Source organism: Lithobates pipiens, unplaced genomic scaffold (genome assembly GCF_037356315.1).
Source record: "Lithobates pipiens isolate NorthernLeopardFrog02 unplaced genomic scaffold, aLitPip1_a1.2 Scaffold_47, whole genome shotgun sequence".
Lineage (NCBI taxonomy): Eukaryota > Metazoa > Chordata > Amphibia > Anura > Ranidae > Lithobates > Lithobates pipiens.
This window is the reverse complement of record NW_027507871.1, coordinates 3,673,667-3,697,028: the sequence shown is the minus strand read 5'-3', so window position 1 is coordinate 3,697,028 and position 23,362 is coordinate 3,673,667. Positions and strand designations below refer to the sequence as shown.

Below are 23,362 nucleotides of genomic sequence, written 5' to 3'. Positions count from 1 at the left end.
ATGAAGGGAGAGGACCAGAGAAGAAGGGAGATGACCAGAGAAGAAGGGCAGGGACCAGAGAAGAGGGGCAAAGATCAGAGAAGAAGGGGCGAGGACCAGAGACGAAGGGAGAGGACCAGAGAAGAGGGGCAGGGACCAGAGAAGAAGGGCAGGGACCAGAGAAGAAGGGCAGGGACCAGAGAAGAAGGGCAGGGACCAGAGAAGAAGGGCAAAGATCAGAGAAGAAGGGGCACGGATTAAAGGAGAAGGGCATGGGATCATAGAAGGTCTCGCCACTGAGCTGGGATGGTTGGACCTCCTGGACCACATATTGCCCCACACCCCCGCTCCTCAGGAGGTCTCTGAAGGCCAGAGGGACGGAGAACTGCACAGACATGACGGGACCTGCAATATAATGGAAGGAAAATGTTACATTTCTCTATGATGTCATTCTTCACTACAACAGCGGAGTTCACCTTTATACCCCTCCCCCCCCCCACACACCGCACTGTACCCTCACCCCTCCCCCCTTCACTGTGTAGCTGAAGGAATTACCTTCTCATTCCAGGGATGGAGGAGTGGTCAGGTGACAGCACTGGGCCAATCAGCTGTGTCTTAATAGGAGGACACCAGAGTGCTGGATGAGATAGTGGTGTCTCCCAGCACTGAGAAGAGCGGAGGAACCAACACTGCAGATACCCCCCCCCCCTCCCCCGAGGGGGCAGAGGCCAGGGGTGCTGTACAGGGATTGTCAGCATAGGAGCGGATATAATAGAAAGCCCCCTCCCCCATAATGTGACAATATATACAACCCCCAGACAGGAACATGTCTGACCTTCTCCTATCGATGGGGCAACATGTGAGAGAACATGACACCGTTCAACTCCGCAAACCGCGGGCCACCCTCATCCCAGCCAAGCGTGGTACCCACTGTCCCAATCCACAGCACCCTGAGGGCCCATCCCCCTCATCCCAAATACCCTGAGGGTCCACCCCCTCACCCCAAACTCCCCGAGGGCCCACCCCCTCACCCCAAACACCCCAAGGGCTCACCCCAAACACCCTGAGGGCCCGCCCCCTTCATCCCGAAAACCCAGAGGGCCAGCCCCCCTCATCCCAAATACCCTGAGGGTCCATCCCCCTCACCTCAAACGCCCCGAGGGTCCATCCCCCTCACCCCAAACGCCCCAAGGGCTCACCCCAAACACCCTGAGGGCCCGCCCCCTTCATCCCGAAAACCCAGAGGGCCAGCCCCCCTCATCCCGAACACCCCGAGGGCCCATCCCTTTCACCCCAAACACCCTGAGGGCCCATCCCCCACACCCTGTGGACCCGCCCCCTCACCCAAATACCTTGGGGCCTATTACCCTCACCCGAGAGCCCACCCCGACAGCCCATCTTCTTCACCCCGAGAGCCCATCCCCCAAACACCTCGAGGGCTCACCCCTCGTCCCCCTCACCCCAAACACCTCGAGGACCCCATCCCCTCTCACTGCCTGTAAAAGCAATCATACGGCTAGCCAGGCTGAAAACAAAGATATGTGGATGATGCTGGGAGCTGCACCTGTCACCCCGATATCTCCACTGAAAGTCCAGGGCGTCATATGACAGCCACCCGGGGGAAGTGATTAATAATAATATTATTATTTTATTTTTTCTTACTTTTGTTTATTTGCAGGAGCCATCACAGGAGTTGTGTAGCAATATGGTGACAGAGAACATGCTGCTAGAAGGAGAGAGCAGAGTGCTGCTGCCTATGAAATGTTCCCAGATACCTGCAGCAGGATTCCTGTTATCAGCACACCGTAGCTCAGTAGAGATCCCCATTAGTGTCAGGATGTGGGGTGTTGGTGCAATATTTCTGCTGGGGGGGTATGGGTGTAATACTCCTGCTGGGGGGAGTATGGGTGTAATATTCCTCTGGGGGGGTATGGGTGTAATATTCCTGCAGGGGGGGTATGGGTGTAATATTCCTGCCGGGGGGAGTATAGGTGTAATATTCCTCTGGGGGGGGTATGGGTGTAATATTCCTCTGGGGGGGTATGGGTGTAATATTCCTGCAGGGGGGAGTATAGGTGTAATATTCCTGCAGGGGGGGTATGGGTGTAATATTCCTCTGGGGGGTATGGGTGTAATATTCCTCTGGGGGGTATGGGTGTAATATTCCTCTGGGGGGTATGGGTGTAATATTCATGCAGGGGGGGGGGGGGTATGGGTGTAATATTAATGCTGGGGGGGTATGGGTGTAATATTCATGCTGGGGGGGTATGGGTGTAATATTCCTCTGGGGGGGTATGGGTGTAATATTCCTCTGGGGGGGGTATGGGTGTAATATTCCTCTGGGGGGTATGGGTGTAATATTCATGCAGGGGGGGGTTATGGGTGTAATATTCATGCAGGGGGGGGTATGGGTGTAATATTAATGCTGGGGGGATATGGGTGTAATATTCATGCGGGGGGGTATGGGTGTAATATTCCTGCTGGGGGGTATGGGTGTAATATTCCTGCTGGCTGAGTATGAGTGTAATATTCCTCTGGGGGGGTATGGGTGTAATATTCCTGCAGGGGGGGTATGGGTGTAATATTCCTGCCGGGGGGAGTATAGGTGTAATATTCCTCTGGGGGGGGTATGGGTGTAATATTCCTCTGGGGGGGTATGGGTGTAATATTCCTGCAGGGGGGGTATGGGTGTAATATTCCTGCCGGGGGGAGTATAGGTGTAATATTCCTGCAGGGGGGGTATGGGTGTAATATTCCTCTGGGGGGTATGGGTGTAATATTCATGCTGGGGGGGTATGAGTGTAATATTCATGCAGGGGGGGGGGTATGGGTGTAATATTCATGCAGGGGGGGTATGGGTGTAATATTCATGCTGGGGGGGTATGGGTGTAATATTCCTGCTGGCTGAGTATGAGTGTAATATTCCTCTGGGGGGGTATGGGTGTAATATTCCTCTGGGTGGGTATGGGTGTAATATTCATGCTGGGGGGGTATGGGTGTAATATTCCTGCTGGGGGGAGTATGGGTGTAATATTCATGCTGGGGGGGTATGGGTGTAATATTCATGCAGGGGGGGGTATGGGTGTAATATTCCTCTGGGGGGTATGGGTGTAATATTCATGCAGGGGGGGGGTATGGGTGTAATATTCATGCAGGGGGGGGGGGTTAGGGTGTAATATTAATGCTGGGGGGTATGGGTGTAATATTCATGCTGGGGGGGTATGGGTGTAATATTCTTCTGGGGGGGTATGGGTGTAATATTCATGCTGGGGGGGTATGGGTGTAATATTCCTCTGGGGGGGTATGGGTGTAATATTCCTCTGGGGGGGGTATGGGTGTAATATTCCTCTGGGGGGTATGGGTGTAATATTCATGCAGGGGGGGGTTATGGGTGTAATATTCATGCAGGGGGGGGTATGGGTGTAATATTAATGCTGGGGGGATATGGGTGTAATATTCATGCGGGGGGGTATGGGTGTAATATTCCTGCTGGGGGGTATGGGTGTAATATTCCTGCTGGCTGAGTATGAGTGTAATATTCCTCTGGGGGGGTATGGGTGTAATATTCCTGCAGGGGGGGTATGGGTGTAATATTCCTGCCGGGGGGAGTATAGGTGTAATATTCCTCTGGGGGGGGTATGGGTGTAATATTCCTCTGGGGGGGTATGGGTGTAATATTCCTGCAGGGGGGGTATGGGTGTAATATTCCTGCCGGGGGGAGTATAGGTGTAATATTCCTGCAGGGGGGGTATGGGTGTAATATTCCTCTGGGGGGTATGGGTGTAATATTCATGCTGGGGGGGTATGAGTGTAATATTCATGCAGGGGGGGGGGTATGGGTGTAATATTCATGCAGGGGGGGTATGGGTGTAATATTCATGCTGGGGGGGTATGGGTGTAATATTCCTGCTGGCTGAGTATGAGTGTAATATTCCTCTGGGGGGGTATGGGTGTAATATTCCTCTGGGTGGGTATGGGTGTAATATTCATGCTGGGGGGGTATGGGTGTAATATTCCTGCTGGGGGGAGTATGGGTGTAATATTCATGCTGGGGGGGTATGGGTGTAATATTCATGCAGGGGGGGGTATGGGTGTAATATTCCTCTGGGGGGTATGGGTGTAATATTCATGCAGGGGGGGGGTATGGGTGTAATATTCATGCAGGGGGGGGGGTTAGGGTGTAATATTAATGCTGGGGGGTATGGGTGTAATATTCATGCTGGGGGGGTATGGGTGTAATATTCTTCTGGGGGGGTATGGGTGTAATATTCCTGCTGGGGGGATATGGGTGTAATATTCCTCTGGGGGGAGTATGGGTGTAATATTCATGCTGGGGGGGTATGGGTGTAATATTCCTCTGGGGGGATATGGGTGTAATATTCCTGCTGGGGGGATATGGGTGTAATATTCCTCTGGGGGGAGTATGGGTGTAATATTCATGCTGGGGGGGTATAGGTGTAATATTCATGCAGGGGGGGGTATGGGTGTAATATTCCTGCTGGGGGGGTATGGGTGTAATATTCCTGCTGGGGGGGTATGAGTGTAATATTCCTGCTGGGGGGGTATGAGTGTAATATTCCTGCTGGGGGGGGTATGGGTGTAATATAACTCTGGGGGGGGGATGTCTGTACAGGAAGTTCTTGTCATATGATGGTCACATTTAGGTTTTCTGGACTCCCGAATTGCTGCAAATGCGGCACACACTTGCGATACGTTTACTTTCAACATCACCCCAATCGGGGGGGGGGGGGTGATTTTGCAGCGATTGTCACCTGACAAACTGCAGGACTGCTTTTGGGAAACAGGCGTCTCATGATTTTGTTGGTGTGATTTGTCAGGTGACAATATTGTCCTGTGATTGGGGGGCCACTGAAAGAAACGGGATCACAAGCGTATTCCATGTTTTGCGGCAATTCGGGAATCGCAGTAATTCCGCCTGAGATCACAGCCTAAGAATCTTCTATCAGTTGTTGGGTTCTCCTTCTATAGATTCTGGGGGAACATTTTCTTCCTCAAACATTCCACACATTCGCTTCATTCTTTATTCCACCGCTAATATACTTCTCATTGACATTGTATGGCGCTTTTCTCTCTGAGGACTCCAAGTATTGGAGATGGCGTTGGCCGGGAATCGAACCCGGGTCAGCTGCTGGGAAGGCAGCTATGCTCACCACTGCACCACCAACGCAAGGTAGCGTGTTTTTGTAGTGTGGGAGGAAACCGGAGTACCTGGAGGAAACCCACGCAAGCACAGGGAGAACATGCAAACTCCATGCAGATAGTGTCCTGGTCAGAATCTTAAATAAAGACCCCAGTGCTGCAAGGCTAACCCTAAGCCTCTGTGCTGCCCATATGCGGCCTCTGTTCTCTAAGGCCACATATACAAACTTATCCTAATCTACAATATATAACACTCCTATAATAAAACACACCCAAATAACAATAAAGAGGGGTACAGTGCTCCCTAGATTAGCAACACAATGTAACTAAATATTCCATTCACACTTAGGCCTCATTCACACGGGAATCAATCTGTACCCCATGGGAGGGCTGTGTTTACCGGAATGGGGATGCACAGTTGTTCCCAGCATCCCGTATAGGAAGTCCCATTGCTGTCAACTGCGGTGCAGCGGCTGTACCCAATGGGACATCTGTGTGGGTGCCGGTGCACGGCCCCGAACGCACCCAGGGTGCGCCGCACAACTGCACCCGCATAGATGTCCTTTTTGGGGTTAACGCAACCCCCACACAGGGTACAGATTCATTCACCTCGGATGAGGGAGTCCTTGGACCCTCTCCATGAGGGACCTCATTGGTGGGAACAGTTCTCAGAAAAAGCCTAAAGAAAGCTGGAAAGACTCCTTCCGCCTCTAAAGACAAAAAGAGTTCCAACCTTCCCTCATAGCCGGTCCAACACACGCCTCAAAAACATACTGGCCTCCAACCTCCCCTTATAGCCAGTCCAACACACGCCTCAAAAACATACCTCCAAAAATGAAAACGGAGGGCTGAAGTGAGGACCCTCCAGTTACTGGAGTGGCAGCCGCCACCAGTGTAGGGACCTGTGTTGGTACAGCCGTACCTGGTCCCTTGGAGGGCTCCTCAGACTCTTTGTTGAGCCTTCTTTTAGGAACAGCCAATTTTCTTGTCTGTCCAGCTACATTGATCGTTGGTGATTCAGATGCTCCAAAAACTAAAACGGAGGCCTGATGGGAGGACCCCCCGGCTACTGGAGTGGCAGCCGCCACCAGTGTAGGGACCTGTGTTGGTACAGCCGTACCTGGTCCCTTGGAGGGCTCCTCAGACTCTTTGTTGAGCCTTCTTTTAGGAACAGCCAATTTTCTTGTCTGTCCAGCTACATTGATCGTTGGTGATTCAGATGCTCCAAAAATTAAAACGGAGGCCTGATGGGAGGACCCCCCGGCTACTGGAGTGGCAGCCGCCACCAGTGTAGGGACCTGTGTTGGTACAGCCGTACCTGGTCCCTTGGAGGGCTCCTCAGACTCTTTGTTGAGCCTTCTTTTAGGAACAGCCAATTTTCTTGTCTGTCCAGCTACATTGATCGTTGGTGATTCAGATGCTCCAAAAACTAAAACGGAGGCCTGATGGGAGGACCCCCCGGCTACTGGAGTGGCAGCCGCCACCAGTGTAGGGTCCTGTGTTGGTACAGCCGTACCTGGTCCCTTGGAGGGCTCCTCAGACTCTTTGTTGAGCCTTCTTTTAGGAACAGCCAATTTTCTTGTCTGTCCAGCTACATTGATCGTTGGTGATTCAGATGCTCCAAAAACTAAAACGGAGGCCTGATGGGAGGACCCCCCGGCTACTGGAGTGGCAGCCGCCACCAGTGTAGGGACCTGTGTTGGTACAGCCGTACCTGGTCCCTTGGAGGGCTCCTCAGACTCTTTGTTGAGCCTTCTTTTAGGAACAGCCAATTTTCTTGTCTGTCCAGCTACATTGATCGTTGGTGATTCAGATGCTCCAAAAACTAAAACGGAGGCCTGATGGGAGGACCCCCCGGCTACTGGAGTGGCAGCCGCCACCAGTGTAGGGACCTGTGTTGGTACAGCCATACCTGGTCCCTTGGAGGGCTCCTCAGACTCTTTGTTGAGCCTTCTTTTAAGAATAGCCAATTGTCTTGTCTGTCCAAATGTAGATCTTAAGCTTTAAGGTTAATCAAAAATATCACATTCTAAAGGGAAAGGTAGAACAAGGGGGAGGGGAAGTATGGAAGAGGGAGAGAGGGAGGAAAAGAGGGGGGATGTTGGAGGATAAAGGTGGGTTAGGGTTGGGGGGAACCCCCACACCCCTTCCTTTCCCCCAACCTCCCCTCCCCCTCCTGAGAGCGTCTGCAGAAGCTGCAGGAAGGGAAATAGAGGGCGGGTGGGAAGTCCCTCCGGTTACTGGAGTGGCAGCCGCCACCAGTGTAGGGACCTGTGTTGGTACAGCTGTACCTGGTCCCTGGGAGGTTTCCTCAGACTTTTTGTTGGGTCTTCTTCTAGGAGCAGCCAATTGTCTTGCTTGTCCAAATGTAGATATTAACCACTTCCCGCCCGCCCTATAGCCGAATGACGGCCTTAGGGCGGGCGGCTTCCCTCGCCTGGCCGTCCCTGGACGGCCTGGTGTTTACTTCCGCAATGCGCGCCGCCGCGGGCGCGCATCGCGGAAGTTCTGTGTTTGCCGTGTCCCCCGGGGACAGGCAAACACAGATCGCTGTAAACGGCCAATCACAGCGGCCGTTTACAGCGTGATCGGCGTGTCCAATGGGAGATGATCTCATATGTAAACATATGAGATCATCTCTCAGCGCCGCTCTCCCTCCTCACACAGACAGCGTGTGAGAGGGGAGAGAAGAACGGCTGCAGCAGCCGTCAGTGTACAAAAGAAAAAAAAAAAAAAAAGTAAAAAAAAAGTTTAAAAAAAAGTGCCATCCTCCCCCAGAGCCATCCTCCCCCAGTGCCATGCCCCCCCCCAGTGCCATCCTGCCCCAGTGCCATCCTGCCCCAGTGCCATCCGCCCCAGTGCCATCCGCCCCAGTGCCATCTCCCCCAGTGCCATCCTGCCCCAGTGCCATCCGCCCCAGTGCCATCCACCCCAGTGCCATCCACCCCAGTGCAATCCACCCCACCCCAGTGCCACCTGCCCGCAGTGCTATCTGTCCCCAGTGCCACCTGTTGTCAGTGCCATTTGTCCCCAGTGCCATCTGTCATCAGTGCCACGTATAAGTGGCATCTGTCATCAGTGCCACGTGTTATTAGTGCCACATAGTGCCATCTGTCATCAGTGCCACGTATTAGTGCCATCTGTCATCAGTGCCACGTATCAGTGCCATTTGTCATCAGTGCCACCTGTCAGTGTCACGTGCCATCTGTTGTCAGTGTCACGTGTCATCAATGCCACTTATCAGTGCCATCTGTCATCAGTGTCACGCGTCATTGGTGCCACGTATTAGTGCCATCTGTCACTGGTGGCACGTATTAGTGCCACGTATTAGTGCCACATGTCATCAGTGCCACGTATTAGTGCCACGTGTCATCAGTGCCACATATTAGTGCCACGTGTCATCAGTGCCACGTATTAGTGCCACGTGTCATCAGTGCCACGTATTAGTGCCACGTGTCATCAGTGCCACATATTAGTGTCATCTGTCATCAGTGCCACGTGTCATCAGTGCCACGTATAAGTGTCATCATTGCCACGTATCAGTGCCATCTGTCATCAGTGTCACGTGTCATTGTCCTGGTGCTTCAAAAGTGTAATAAATAGTCAACAAGTTAGATGTGTAATTTATGCTTCTAGAACACGTGATGGCGCTCCCTGCATGTTGGGCCTCTCTATGTGGCCAGGCTGTGAAAAAGTCCCACACATGTGGTATTGTAATACTCAGGAGGAGTAGCAGAATTTTTTGGGGGGTGTCATTTGTGGTATACACATGCCACGTGAGAGAAATAACCTATTACAATGACAATTTTGTGGAGAAAAATAAAGAAAATGAAAAATCTTCATTTTGCAAAGAATTGTGGGAAAAAAATGACAACATCAAAAAGCTCACCATGCCTCTTACTAAATACCTTGGAATGTCTACTTTCCAAAAAGGGGTCATTTGGGGGGTATTTGTACTTTCCTGACTTGTTCGGGTCACAAGAAGCGAGATCGGCCACCAGTACATCAGATGTGATCAATTTTGTGCGATTCGCACCACAGCTTGTAGACTCTCTAACTTTCACAAAGACCAAATAATATCCACTAATTTGGGTTATTTTTACCAAAGATATGTAGCAGTATAAATTGTGGCCAAAATTTATGAAGAAAAATTAATAATTTGCATAATTCTGTCACAGAAACAAAGAAATATGCGTTTTTTTTCAAAATTTTCGGTCTTTTTTCATTTATAGCGCAAAAAATAAAAACCCCAGAGGTGATCAAATACCACCAAAAGAAAGCTCTATTTGTGGGAAAAAAAGGACACAAAATTCATTTGGGTACAGTGTTGCATGACTGAGTAATTGTCATTCAAAGTGTGAGAGCACTGAAAGCTGAAAATTGGTCTGGGCAGGAAGGGTGTTTAAGTGCCCAGTAAGCAAGTGATTAAGCTTTATGGCTAATCAAAAATATCACACTCTAAAGGGAAAGATAGAACAAGGGGGATGGGGAGTATGTAAGAGGGACAGAGGGAGGAAAAAAGGGGGAAGAGGTTGGAGGAAAAAAGGTAAGCGAGGGTTGGGGGGAACCCCCACACCCCTTCCTTTCCCCCAACCTCCCCTCCCTCCGGTTACTGGAGTTTCAGCCGCCACCAGTGTAGGGACCTCTGTTGGTACAGCCGTACCTGGTCCTTTGGAGGGCTCCTCAGACTTTTTGTTGAGCCTTCTTCTAGGAACAGCCAATTGTCTTGTCTGTCCAGCTACATCGATCGTTGGTGATTCAGACGCTCCAAAAATGAAAATGGAGGGCTGTTGGGAGGACCCTCCGGTTACTGGAGTGGCATCCTCCACCAGTGTAGGGCCCAGTGTTTCTATAACCATACCTGGTCCCTTGGAGGGTTCCTCAGACTTTTAGTTGAGTCTTCTCCTAGGAGCAGCCAATTGTCTTGCTTGTCCAAATGTAGATATTAAGCTTTAAGGTTAATCAAAACCATCACATTGTAAAGGGAAAGGTAGAACAAGGGGGAGGGGGAGTATGGAAGAGGAAGGGAGGGAGGAAAAGAAGGGGGGAGAGGTTGGAAGAAAAAAGGTGGGTGAGGGTTGGGGGGAACCCCCACACCCCTTCCGTTCCCCCAACCTCCCGTCCCTCCGGTTACTGGAGTGGCAGCCTCCACCGGTGTAGGGACCTGTGTCGGTACAGCCGTATCTGGTCCCTGGGAGGGTTCCTCAGACTTTTTGTTGAGTCTTCTTCTAGGAACAATTTTCTTGTCTGTCCAGCTACATTAATAGTTGGTGATTCAGAAGCTGTAGAAAGAGAAATGGAGGGCTGATGGGAAGACTCTTCGGTTACTGGAGTGGCCGCCGCCACCAGTATAGGGAGCTGTGTTTTTACAGCCGTATCGGGCTCCGTGTGAACATCACATAACGATGAGAAGGTGGCTGAAGGGGCTGCTGAGGTGGTGCAGAGGATGGTGGTTGAAAGTGATAGGGTGGTGGGGGCTGAGCTAGTGGTCCCTGGCTATGGCAGTACTGAGCGTGAAGAGCCTGAATCTTGGATGGTCCATCAACTCCTGGAGGAGTGTGGGGGTGAGGAGGCAGTGAAGCTGGAGGCAAATTTTGGAAGGGTCCTTTTCCTCTTTTACTTCCAAACTGAGAGCCTAGGAAAGAGGAAGAGTTGGAGACGGGTCTTGGAGACTTGTACTCCTCAGGAGGAGGAGGTGGTGGAGCAGGAAGTCGCTGATGAGGACGAGGGCTGCTAATGATAGACCCCAACATCAGGGAGATCTCTTAATGAGCTGCTCAGTGCGCTTCTCTTCAGTCCATCGCCTAGTGCATGTGTGTCATCCAGACTTGGCCGCCCCAGAGTGCCATGCACAGCCTCCTTCATTCCTGGCCCAGGAGACGTATTGGGGCGCATTACCCCCTTTTTCTTCTCTAGTTCCGATTCAACTCTGTACTTTTCCATTTCCTGAACTTCTGCAATGGACTCTTGTAGGTCACTGGTAAACCTGAGCCGATCTTGGAGGCTTGAAGCATTGAAGATCATTAGGAACTTCCACTCACCACCAGGGGCAGCGCAAAGTAATTTGATTCCATGCTGGTAATAAGAGTTCTGGAAGAGCTGCATCTGCATGTCCACCAGTGGAAAGGATTGCCGGAAGCTGTAGGTCACCAATATCTTCTTCTTCTTCTGGAAAATCTTTGTGACCACCAAAAGATCATTGAAGAGGAAGACCTCCCTCTGGTGCAGACCCTTCCTCTGGGGGCGGTTGGGATCTGGGACCTCATAGAGTTGGCAGCGGCAAACAAGTCGGCGATGTGGAAGAGAAAGAACTGGCTTTTTTACAACTATCATTCTCTCCACAGCTTGCACCTCAGATACATGATCATCATTTGTCCTCAATTCCTGACCCTGGATTCTCTGGTATATTCCAACCAGCAGATCCCTGGGAATATCCTCCCCGTTATCCACCCCACGCAGGTTTTTAATGAAGTCTTCTAGCTTCATCTTACGCTCAGGTTTGACGTTGGGGCTGTACATGTCCGTGTTGAGAAGAATAATAGCGAATTCCAGGATAAATATGGTATCTGGGTTACGGAACTGACGAACCAGGGCCGGGTTACATACACAGTAACGCTGACTGAAAGCCTCGATGAGCCTCTCCACCTTCTGTGCCTCTCCCTGAACACGAATGTGGGCCTGGAATTTACGCAATGCCTCGTCCAGATCCATGTTTGAGAAATCCATTTCATCCACCACACAATCTAAGACATCTCTGTTAAACTGTTTTTGGCGGTTTCCAAGGAACTCTCCAATCATTTCTCGGCTCAGACCTTTCTGTTCAATGATAAAATGTGCTACCCCCACAGGGGTATCAGATAGGAAGGCCCTCTCAATCAAGTACTGAATTCCTTTTTCAGGCTTTTTGTTAAAGAGGTTGAGACCGATGCGGTATTGCCTCCTTTGCACCACATCATTGCTGAAAGCAGAAGAGTCCCAGCTGTGCTTGGTTTCCCTCTGGTTCGTCTGCTTACAAAGGGTATTGGGGGGCTCCCGTAGGCTGTCACGGGAAGAGGGGCCTGAGCTGCAGTTGATGGTTTCATTGGAGTTAGTGGTGCTGTTTAGACTTTTATGGTCACCATCTGAAATCTCCCCAAGTTCCTGTTTACCATGATGCATATGTCGCACCCCTACCATCCCACCGGTTACTGGAGTGACAGCCGCCACCAGTGTAGGGACCTGTGTTGGTACAGCCGTACCTGGTCCCTGGGAGGGCTCCTCAGATTTTTTGTTGAGCCTTCTTCTAGGAACAGCCAATTGTCTTGTCTGTCCAGCTACATCGATCGTTGGTGATTCAGACGCTCCAAAAATGAAAACGGAGGGCTGATGGGAGGACCCTCCGGTTACTGTAGTGGCAGCCGCCACCAGTGTAGGGACCTGTGTTGGTACAGCCGTACCTGGTCCCTTGGAGGGTTCCTCAGACTTTTTGTTGAGCCTTCTTCTAGGAACAGCCAATTTTCTTGTTTGTCCAGCTACATTATTAGTTGGCGATTCAGACGCTCCAACAACTAAAACGGAGGGCTGATGGGAAGACCCTCCGGTTACTGCAGTGGCAGCCGCCACCAGTGTAGGGACCTGTGTTGGTACAGCTGTACCTGGTCCCTTGGAGGGTTCCTCAGACTTTTTGTTGAGTCTTCTTCTAGGAACAGCCAATTTTCTTGTTTGTCCAGCTACATCGATCGTTGGTGATTCAGGTGCTCCAAAAATGAAAACGGAGGGCTGATGTGAGGACCCTCCGGTTACTGGAGTGGCAGCCGCCACCGGTGTAGGGACCTGTGTTGGTACAGCCGTACCTGGTCCTTTGGAGGGTTCCTCAGACTTTTTGTTAAGCCTTCTTCTAGGAACAGCCAATTGTCTTGTCTGTCCAGCTACATTAATAGTTGGCGATTCAGAAGCTGTAGAAAGAGAAATAGAGGGCTGATGGGAAGACTCTTCGGTTTCATCCTCTACCAGTGTAGGGCCCAGTGTTTCTATAACCATACCTGGTCCCTTGGAGGGCTCCTCAGACTTTTTCTTGAGTCTTCTTTTAGCAACAAACAATTTTCTTGTCTGTCCAGCTACATTGATCGTTGGTGATTCAGACGCTGTAGAAAGAGAAATGGAGGGCTGATGGGAAGACCCTCCGGTTACTGGAGTGGCCGCCGCCACCAGTGTAGGGCCCTGTGTTGGTACAGCCGTATCGGGCTCCGTGTGAACGTCACATGCTGGTGGATTCTTCATGTAGCTTTCATATTGTGTGTCGCTCACTGGGGCAGTCCTGCCTTGTGAGCCGTGTCTGCAGTAAATACCGCGTACATCTGCAATAACAAAGAAGAATCAGATTTAGCGCCTTCACCTACATTTCATAGATTTTTTTATACAACATCAAATTCTAGAAAGAAAAGTTCCAAATTTCAGTGCCAGGGAGAATAAATAAAGCCGATATGACAGGGACACGGGGGTGAGTAATGGTGGCCTTCATATAACAATTCTGGTTGCCGACCCTCTAAAATGAATGGAGTCAGAAAGGGGACTGATTACATCGTTATTAAGGTTGGATAAAGACACCAGTCCATCCTGAGTGAGTGGGCGTGTCTACAATTATCCCTGTCCCTGTACATCGCATTATTATTTATTTAAGGTACCCATATAGTGCCACCAATTTACACATGGCACACTCACATCACTCCCTACCCTCAAGGAGCCCACAATCCAAGGCCCCCTACTCACATTCATATACTAGGGGCCAATTTTGGACAGAAGCCAATTAACCTCCCAGCAGGTCTTTGGAGTGTGGGAGGAAACCGGAGTACCCAGAGGAAACCCACACAGGCACAGGGAGAACATGCAAACTCCATGCAGGTAGTGTCGTTGTTGGGATTTGAACCAGCGACCCTTTTTACTGCTAGGTGAGAGTCCTACCCACTACACCACTGTGCCGCCCTGTGATTCGTCACTTCCGGGTGCGGGGGAGTAATCTGCAGTACTTCTGTTTCTTATTAATAAACACCCGGCCTCTTTTATTATAATCCCTCCAAGTGTTGCGGTGGATGGATATAGAAGAGGCCGGGACCGGGAACCGCTGCACTGCCGATGACTCCGCCCCCCAAAGTGAAGGAATAGCCCCCGGCATGTTTTGGATGGATTGCCATGCGGTTCTGTCATGTGACAATGGTGACAAGATCTCGCCATGTTTGGGGGGCGCCATTAAGAATAATGTAATCCGAATGCTTGCTGCGTGTTTTCCCATGATTTGGAATCGCAGCACTTCTGCCGACCATTCCAAATCGCCACGTGTGGGCGGGGTCTAAGGCAGAATTCCAGGCGAATGATGAAATAGATACTGTCTGTGGGAGCTGCTTTACAGCAACTTACTGGGGCCCATTTGTTCAGCGGGGGAGGGGCATAAAGGGTCTATTTAATGCATTTGGGGTGCAGACAGAGCCCTGCACTGCAATATAAAGCTGGAATGTTTTATTTTTTTAAATGTTGGCAACTATGTATCTGTGTCATCTTGTCCTCTGTTTAATCTTCAACCGCCATAATGCTGCACATGTGATCCGTCATGACACCGGCCATTGGATGGTTTGACAGTTTGGTTGAGAGCACAAGCAATGTGACAGTTGGCATTCCCGGCATACCGGAAATAGAAATGTTGTGTGAAACTGTCCAATCGATGGGTTTCCTTCCTCTTTAACCACTTGGCGCCCATACTACGTCATGTGACGTCATGGGCTTTCCGTGGTTATATCTGAGTGATGCCGGAGGCCACAGACATCACTCAGCTATCGGCGTTTTCAGCCGGCGATTCCCTGCACCATAAGAACGATCATAGCGGCTGTTCCGCCGCTTGATCGTTCTTACGGGCGGCGGGAGGGGATGCCCCCCCCCCTTGTACCGACTCACCGCTTCCATCGACAGGATCCGCCGGCCCCCGCAAGTTACCATAGAGATCGTTCGGAGGCCGGGCGCGATGTTATGACGTCACGCCCGGCCTCGGTATTCAAATTAACGGCGCCGATTTGGCAGGGAAGCCAGGATCGTTTTTTTTTTTTTTTTTTTTTATTCTTCCCATCCTAGAGGTGAGATGTGGGGGTCTTATTGACCCCCCCCCCCATATCTCACTGTAAATATGTCCGATCGTGCCATATTCCTATTACAGGGGATGTTTACATTCCTTCTAATAGGAATAAAAGTCATCAATTTTTTTTTTTTTAAGTGTCAAACTAAAAAAATAAAAATAAAATTAACAATTAAAAAAAAAAAAAATGTAAAGCGCCCCCTGTCCCCGTGAGCTCGCACACAGAAGCGAACGCACACGTAAGTCCCGCCCACATATGAAAACGGTGTTCAAACCACACATGTGAGGTATCGCCGCGAACGTTAGAGCGAGAGCAATAATTCTAGCCCTAGATCTCCTCTGTAACCCAAAACATGTAACCAGTAACAAAAATGTAAAGCGTCGCCTATGGGGATTTTTAAATACCAAAGTTTGGCGCCATTCCACGAGCGTGTGCAATTTTGAAGCGTGACATGTTGGGTATCTATTCACTCGGCGTATCTTCATCTATCACATTATGCAACAAAATTGGACTAACTTTACTGTTTTGTTTTTTTTTAAAGCATGAAACTGTTTTTTTTTTTCTGAAAAAAACGTGTTTGAAAAATTGCTGCGCAAATACCGTGCAAGATAAAAAGTTACAACGACCGCCATTGTATTCTCTGGGGTCTTTGCTAAAAAAAACATATATAATGTTTGGGGGTTCTATGTAATTTTCTAGCAAAAAAATGATGAATTTTACATGTAGGAGAGAAATGTCAGAATTGGCCTTATCCAGAGAACTTTTTGTCTCTATCACTATGCACAACACTTACCAATCTCGGTGTCTGTGTCCCGGTGATGTCCATTGGCTTTACAGCCGGAACCGAAACATCCAAAAACGGCTCTGAAACAGCCGCGCAAAAACGCTCGGGTCCTCTTCATCTTCATCTTGGGGGGCTTTTTGGTTGGGGTATCTGCAGGCTGGTCACTGACACCTCCTACCATGGCCCTTCCTTTGGTGGGTTTCTCTTTGGTGTTTTCCAGAGAAACAATCTGATTACATTTAAATCGGTTCATTATTAAGAATAAAGAAACTCGCATTAAATGTATGACGATAGAAATCGTAGAAATCGCAATGAAATTGAATCGAATTAAATCAAATCCAATAAAATCACAAGGTAAATCTCAGGAGAGATATGAAGCCACAACCTCACTGGTCAGTGATCTGTGAACTACTGCAGCCTTCCTCCCCTGCGTCTGACTATAAGGGACTCAGCCGATGACATCATAGTCAGAGAGTCATGTGACCTGTTTTTCAGCCAATGAAATCACAGTGCAGTCATGTGACTTTTTTTTTTTTTTGAAAAATTAACTGACGATTTTTCTTAAAGGAGCCACGTCCTTATTTGTGAAATCACAGTGCAGTCATGTGACTTTTTTTTTTTGAAAAATTAACTGACGATTTTTCTTAAAGGAGCCACGTCCTTATTTGTGAGCTTTGTCAATTGGGGTATACGGCCCCTGGAAAAACATGTTATTGTAAATGAGATTTAACCCTTTCACTACCAAACTGTATTGTTATACCACCCTGGCCTGTCCATACACCACCCTGGCCAGTCCATACACCACCCTGGCCAGTCCATACACCACCTTGGCCTGTCCGTACACCACCCTGGCCTATCCGTACACCACCTTGACCTGTCCGTTCACCACCCTGGCCTGTCCGTATACCACCCTGGCTTGTCTGTACACCACCTTGACCTGTCCATACACCACCCTGGCCAGTCCATACACCACCCTGGCCAGTCCGTATGCCACCCTGGCCAGTCCATACACCACCCTGGCCTGTCCGTACACCACCCTGGCCTATCCGTACACCACCTTGACCTGTCCGTTCACCACCCTGGCCTGTCCGTATACCACCCTGGCTTGTCCATACACCACCCTGGGCTGTCCCTACACCACCCTGGCCTGTCAGTACACCACCCTGGCCTGTCCGTACACCACCCTGGGCTGTCCATACACCACCCTGGGCTGTCCATACACCACCCTGGCCTGTCCATACACCACCCTGAACTGTCCATACACCATACTGTCCAGTCCGTACACCACCTTGACCTGTCCATACACCACCCTGGCCAGTCTATACACCACCCTGGCCAGTCTGTATACCACCCTGGCCAGTCCGTACACCACCCTGGCCTGTCCATACACCACCCTGGCCAGTCCATACACCACCCTGACCTGTCCATACACCACCCTGGCCTGTCCATACACCACCCTGGCCAGTCCATGCACCACCCTGGCCTGTCCATACACTACCCTGGCCTGTCCATACACCACCCTGGCCAGTCCATACACCACCCTGGCCAGTCCGTACACCACCCTGGCCAGTCCGTACACCACCCTGGCCTGTCCGTACACCACCCTGGCCTGTCCGTACACCACCCTGGCCTGTCCGTACACCACCCTGGCCTGTCCGTACACCACCCTGGCTAGTCCATACACCACCTTGACCTGTCTATACACCACCCTGGCCAGTCCGTATACCACCCTGGCCAGTCCGTATACCACCTTGGCCAGTCCGTATACCACCCTGGCCAGTCCATATACCACCCTGGCCTGTCCGTACAGCACCCTGGCCTGTCCGTACACCACCCTGGCCAGTCCCTGCACCACCCTGGCCTGTCCATACACCACCCTGGCCTGTCCATACACCACCCTGGCCTGTCCGTACACCACCCTAGCCTGTCCGTAAACCACCCTGGCCTGTCCGTACACCACCCTAGGCAGTCCATACACCACCTTGACCTGTACATACACCACCCTGGCCAGTCCATACACCACCCTGGCCAGTCCATACACCACCCTGGCCGGTCCGTACACCACCCTTGCCTGTCCGTACACCACCCTGGCCGGTCCGTACACCACCCTGGCCTGTCCGTACACCACCCTGGCCGGTCCGTACACCACCCTGGCCTGTCCGTACACGACCCTGGCCTGTCTGTACACCACCCTAGCCTGTCCGTACACCACCCTGGCCTGTTCATACACCACCCTGGCCAGTCCATACACCACTCTGGCCTGTCCATACACCACCCTGGCCAGTCCATACACCACCCTGGCCTGTCCATACACCACCCTGGCCAGTCTGTATACCACCCTGACCAGTCTGTATGCCACCCTGGCCAGTCCGTACACCACCCTGGCCTGTACGTACACCACCCTGGCCTGTACGTACACCACCCTGGCCAGTCCGTACACCACCTTAGCCAGTCCATACACCACCCTGGCCAGTCCATACACCACCTTGGCCAGTCCATACACCACCCTGGCCTGTCCGTACACCACCCTGGCCTATCCGTACACCACCCCTGCCAGTCCGTACACCACCCTGGCCTGTCCGTGCACCACCCTGGCCTGTCAATACACCACCCTGGGCTGTCCGTACACCACCCTGGCTATATACCACCCTGGCCTGTCCATACACCACCCTGGCCTGTCCGTACACCACCCTGGCTATATACCACCCTGGCCAGTCCATACACCACCCTGGCCTGTCCATACAGCTCCCTGGCCAGTCCGTACACCACCCAGGCCAGTCCGTACACCACCCTGGCTTGTCCGTGCACCACCCTGGCCTGTCAATACACCACCCTGGCCTGTCCGTAAAACCACCCTGGCTATATACCACCCTGGCCAGTCCATACACCACCCTGGCCTGTCCATACACCACGCTAGCCTGTCCATATACCACCCTGGCCTGTCCATACACCACCCTGGCCTGTCCGTACACCACCCTAGCCTGTCCGTACACCACCCTGGCCTGTCCGTACACCACCCTGGCTATATACCACCCTGGCCAGTCCATACACCACCCTGGCCTGTCCATACAGCTCCCTGGCCAGTCCGTACACCACCCAGGCCAGTCCGTACACCACCCTAGCCTGTTGGTACACCACCCTGGCCTGTCCGTATACCACCCTGGCCTGTCCATACACCACCCTGGCCTGTCCATACACCACCCTGGCCAGTATGTATACCACCCTGGCCAGTCTGTATACCATCCTGGCCAGTCCGTATACCACCCTGGCCAGTCCGTACACCATCCTGGCCAGTCCATACACCACCCTGGCCAGTCCATACACCACCTTGGCCAGTCCATACACCACCCTGGCCTGTCCGTACACCACCCTGGCCAGTCCGTACACCACCCTGGCCTGTCCGTATACCACCCTGGCCTGTCCTTACACCACCCTGGCCAGTCCGTACACCACCCTGGCCTGTCCTTATACCACCCTGGCCTGTCCGTACACCACCCAGGCCAGTCCATATACCACCCTGGCCAGTCCATACACCACCCTGGCCAGTCCGTATACCACCCTGGCCAGTCCATTTACCACCCTGGCCTGTCCATATACCACCCTGGCCTCTCCATACACCACCCTGGCCAGTCCTTACACCACCTTGACCTGTCCATACACCACCCTGGCCAGTGCATACACCACCCTGGCCAGTCCATACACCACCCTGGCCAGTCCATACACCACCCTGGCATGTCCGTACACCACCCTGGCCAGTCCGTATACTACCCTGGCTAAATACCACCCTTGCCTGTCCATATACCACCCAGGCTATATACCACCCTGTCCATATACTAACCTAGCCTGTCCATATACTACCCTAGCCTTTCCATTTACTATCCTAGCCTGTCCATACACTATCCTAGCCTGTCCATACACTACCCTAGCCTGTCCATACACTATCCTAGCCTGTCCATACACTATCCTAGCCTGTCCATACACTATCCTAGCCTGTCCATACATTATCCTAGCCTGTCCATACATTATCCTAGCCTGTCCATACACTCCTAGCCTGTCCATACACTATCCTAGCCTGTCCATACACTATCCTAGCCTGTCCATACACCTGTGGACCAAGGCTGATGTGAGGAAGTGAGTTGGTGTCACCACTATCTCCACCCCGCCACCTCCACTGTATACATGGGCAGGGAAAAGGGGGTGGAGTCAGGGGCGGAGCCAAGGGAGGGGGCGGCAAAAGGAGGTTTTGCCTAGGGTCTCAAAAATACACCACCCCCCTGGCCTGTCCATACACCACCCTGGCTATATACCACCCTGGCCAGTCCATACACCACCCTGGCCTGTCCATACACCACCCTGGCCTGTCCGTACACCACCCTGGCCTGTCCGTACACCACCCTGGCCTGTCCGTACACCACCCTGGCCTGTCCGTACACCATCCTGGCCTGTCCGTAAACCACCCTGGCCTGTCCGTACACCACCCTGGCCTGTCCGTACACCACCCTGGCTATATACCACCCTGACCAGTCCATACACCACCCTGGCCTGTCCATACAGCTCCCTGGCCAGTCCGTACACCACCCTGGCCAGTCCGTACACCACCCTAGCCTGTCCGTACACCACCCTGGCCTGTCCGTATACCACCCTGGCCTGTCCTTACACCACCCTGGCCTGTCCATACACCACCCTGGCCTGTCCATACACCACCCTGGCCAGTATGTATACCACCCTGGCCAGTCTGTATACCACCCTGACCAGTCTGTATACCACCCTGGCCAGTCCGTAGACCACCCTGGCCTGTCCATACACCACCCTGGCCTATCTGTACACCACCCTGGCCTGTCCGTACACCACCCTGGCCTATCCGTACACCACCTTGACCTGTCCGTTCACCACCCTGGCCTGTCCGTATACCACCCTGGCTTGTCCGTACACCACCCTGGGCTGTCCGTACACCACCCTGGGCTGTCCGTACACCACCCTGGCCAGTCCGTACACCACCCTGGCCAGTCCGTACACCACCCTAGCCTGTCCGTACACCACCCTGGCTATTTACCACCCTGGCCAGTCCATACACCACCCTGGCCAGTCCGTATACCACCCTGGCCAGTCCGTACACCACCCTGGCCTGTCCATACACCAGCCTGGCCAGTCCATACACCACCCTGGCCAGTCCATACACCACCTTGACCTGTCCATACACCACCCTGGCCAGTCCGTATACCACCCTGGCCAGTCCGTATACCACCTTGGCCAGTCCGTATACCACCCTGGCAAGTCCGTATACCACCCTGGCCTGTCCGTACACCACCCTGGCCTGTCCGTACTCCACCCTGGCCAGTCCGTACACCACCCTGGCTAGTCCATACACCACCTTGACCTGTCTATACACCACCCTGGCCAGTCCGTATACCACCCTGGCCAGTCCGTATACCACCTTGGCCAGTCCGTATACCACCCTGGCCAGTCCATATACCACCCTGGCCTGTCCGTACACCACCCTGGCCTGTCCGTACACCACCCTGGCCAGTCCATGCACCACCCTGGCCTGTCCATACACCACCCTGGCCTGTCCATACACCACCCTGGCCTGTCCGTACACCACCCTAGCCTGTCCGTAAACCACCCTGGCTTGTCCGTACACCACCCTAGGCAGTCCATACACCACCTTGACCTGTACATACACCACCCTGGCCAGTCCATACACCACCCTGGCCGGTCCGTACACCACCCTTGCCTGTCCGTACACCACCCTGGCCGGTCCGTACACCACCCTGGCCTGTCCGTACACCACCCTGGCCGGTCCGTACACCACCCTGGCCTGTCCGTATACGACCCTGGCCTGTCTGTACACCACCCTAGCCTGTCCGTACACCACCCTGGCCTGTTCATACACCACCCTGGCCAGTCCATACACCACTCTGGCCTGTCCATACACCACCCTGGCCTGTCCATACACCACCCTGGCCAGTCCATACACCACCCTGGCCAGTCCATACACCACTCTGGCCTGTCCATACACCACCCTGGCCAGTCCGTACACCACCCTGGCCTGTCCTTACACCACCCTGGCCTGTACGTACACCACCCTGGCCAGTCCGTACACCACCTTAGCCAGTCCATACACCACCCTGGCCAGTCCATACACCACCTTGGCCAGTCCATACACCACCCTGGCCTGTCCGTACACCACCCTGGCCTATCCGTACACCACCCCTGCCAGTCCGTACACCACCCTGGCCTGTCCGTGCACCATCCTGGCCTGTCAATACACCACCCTGGGCTGTCCGTACACCACCCTGGCTATATACCACCCTGGCCTGTCCATACACCACCCTGGCCTGTCCATACACCACCCTGGCCTGTCCGTACACCACCCTGGCTATATACCACCCTGGCCAGTCCATACACCACCCTGGCCTGTCCATACAGCTCCCTGGCCAGTCCGTACACCACCCAGGCCAGTCCGTACACCACCCTGGCTTGTCCGTGCACCACCCTGGCCTGTAAATACACCACCCTGGCCTGTCCGTAAAACCACCCTGGCTATATACCACCCTGGCCAGTCCATACACCACCCTGGCCTGTCCATGCACCACCCTAGCCTGTCCATATACCACCCTGGCCTGTCCATACACCACCCTGGCCTGTCCGTACACCACCCTAGCCTGTCCGTACACCACCCTGGCCTGTCCGTACACCACCCTGGCTATATACCACCCTGGCCAGTCCATACACCACCCTGGCCTGTCCATACAGCTCCCTGGCCAGTCCGTACACCACCCAGGCCAGTCCGTACACCACCATAGCCTGTTGGTACACCACCCTGGCCTGTCCGTATACCACCCTGGCCTGTCCTTACACCACCCTGGCCTGTCCATACACTACCCTGGCCTGTCCATACACCACCCTGGCCAGTATGTATACCACCCTGGCCAGTCCGTATACCATCCTGGCCAGTCCGTACACCATCCTGGCCAGTCCATACACCACCTTGGCCAGTCCATACACCACCTTGGCCAGTCCATACACCACCCTGGCCTGTCCGTACACCACCCTGGCCAGTCCGTACACCACCCTGGCCTGTCCGATACCACCCTGGCCTGTCCGCACACCACCCTGGCCAGTCTGTACACCACCCTGGCCTGTCCGTACACCACCCTGGCCTGTCCTTACACCACCCTGGCCTGTCCTTACACCACCCTGGCCTGTCCTTATACCACCCTGGCCTGTCCGTACACCACCCAGGCCAGTCCATATACCACCCTGGCCAGTCCATACACCACCCTGGCCAGTCCGTATACCACCCTGGCCAGTCCGTATACCACCCTGGCCTGTCCAT

The 23,362-nt window shown here is 52.9% G+C and overlaps 1 protein-coding gene, 1 non-coding gene and 1 pseudogene across 3 annotated transcripts in view; 1 reads left to right on the top strand and 2 right to left on the bottom strand.

Moving 5' to 3' along the window:
* LOC143956949 (uncharacterized) overlaps positions 1-23,362 on the top strand; it is a 134,620-nt gene that overhangs the window by 88,743 nt on the left and 22,515 nt on the right. The window lies entirely within an intron of this gene.
* On the bottom strand, positions 5,096-5,167 carry TRNAG-UCC (transfer RNA glycine (anticodon UCC)). The gene has a single exon. It is a non-coding gene; the product is annotated as a tRNA-Gly (tRNA).
* On the bottom strand, positions 10,506-13,398 carry LOC143956978 (IQ motif and SEC7 domain-containing protein 2 pseudogene; annotated as a pseudogene).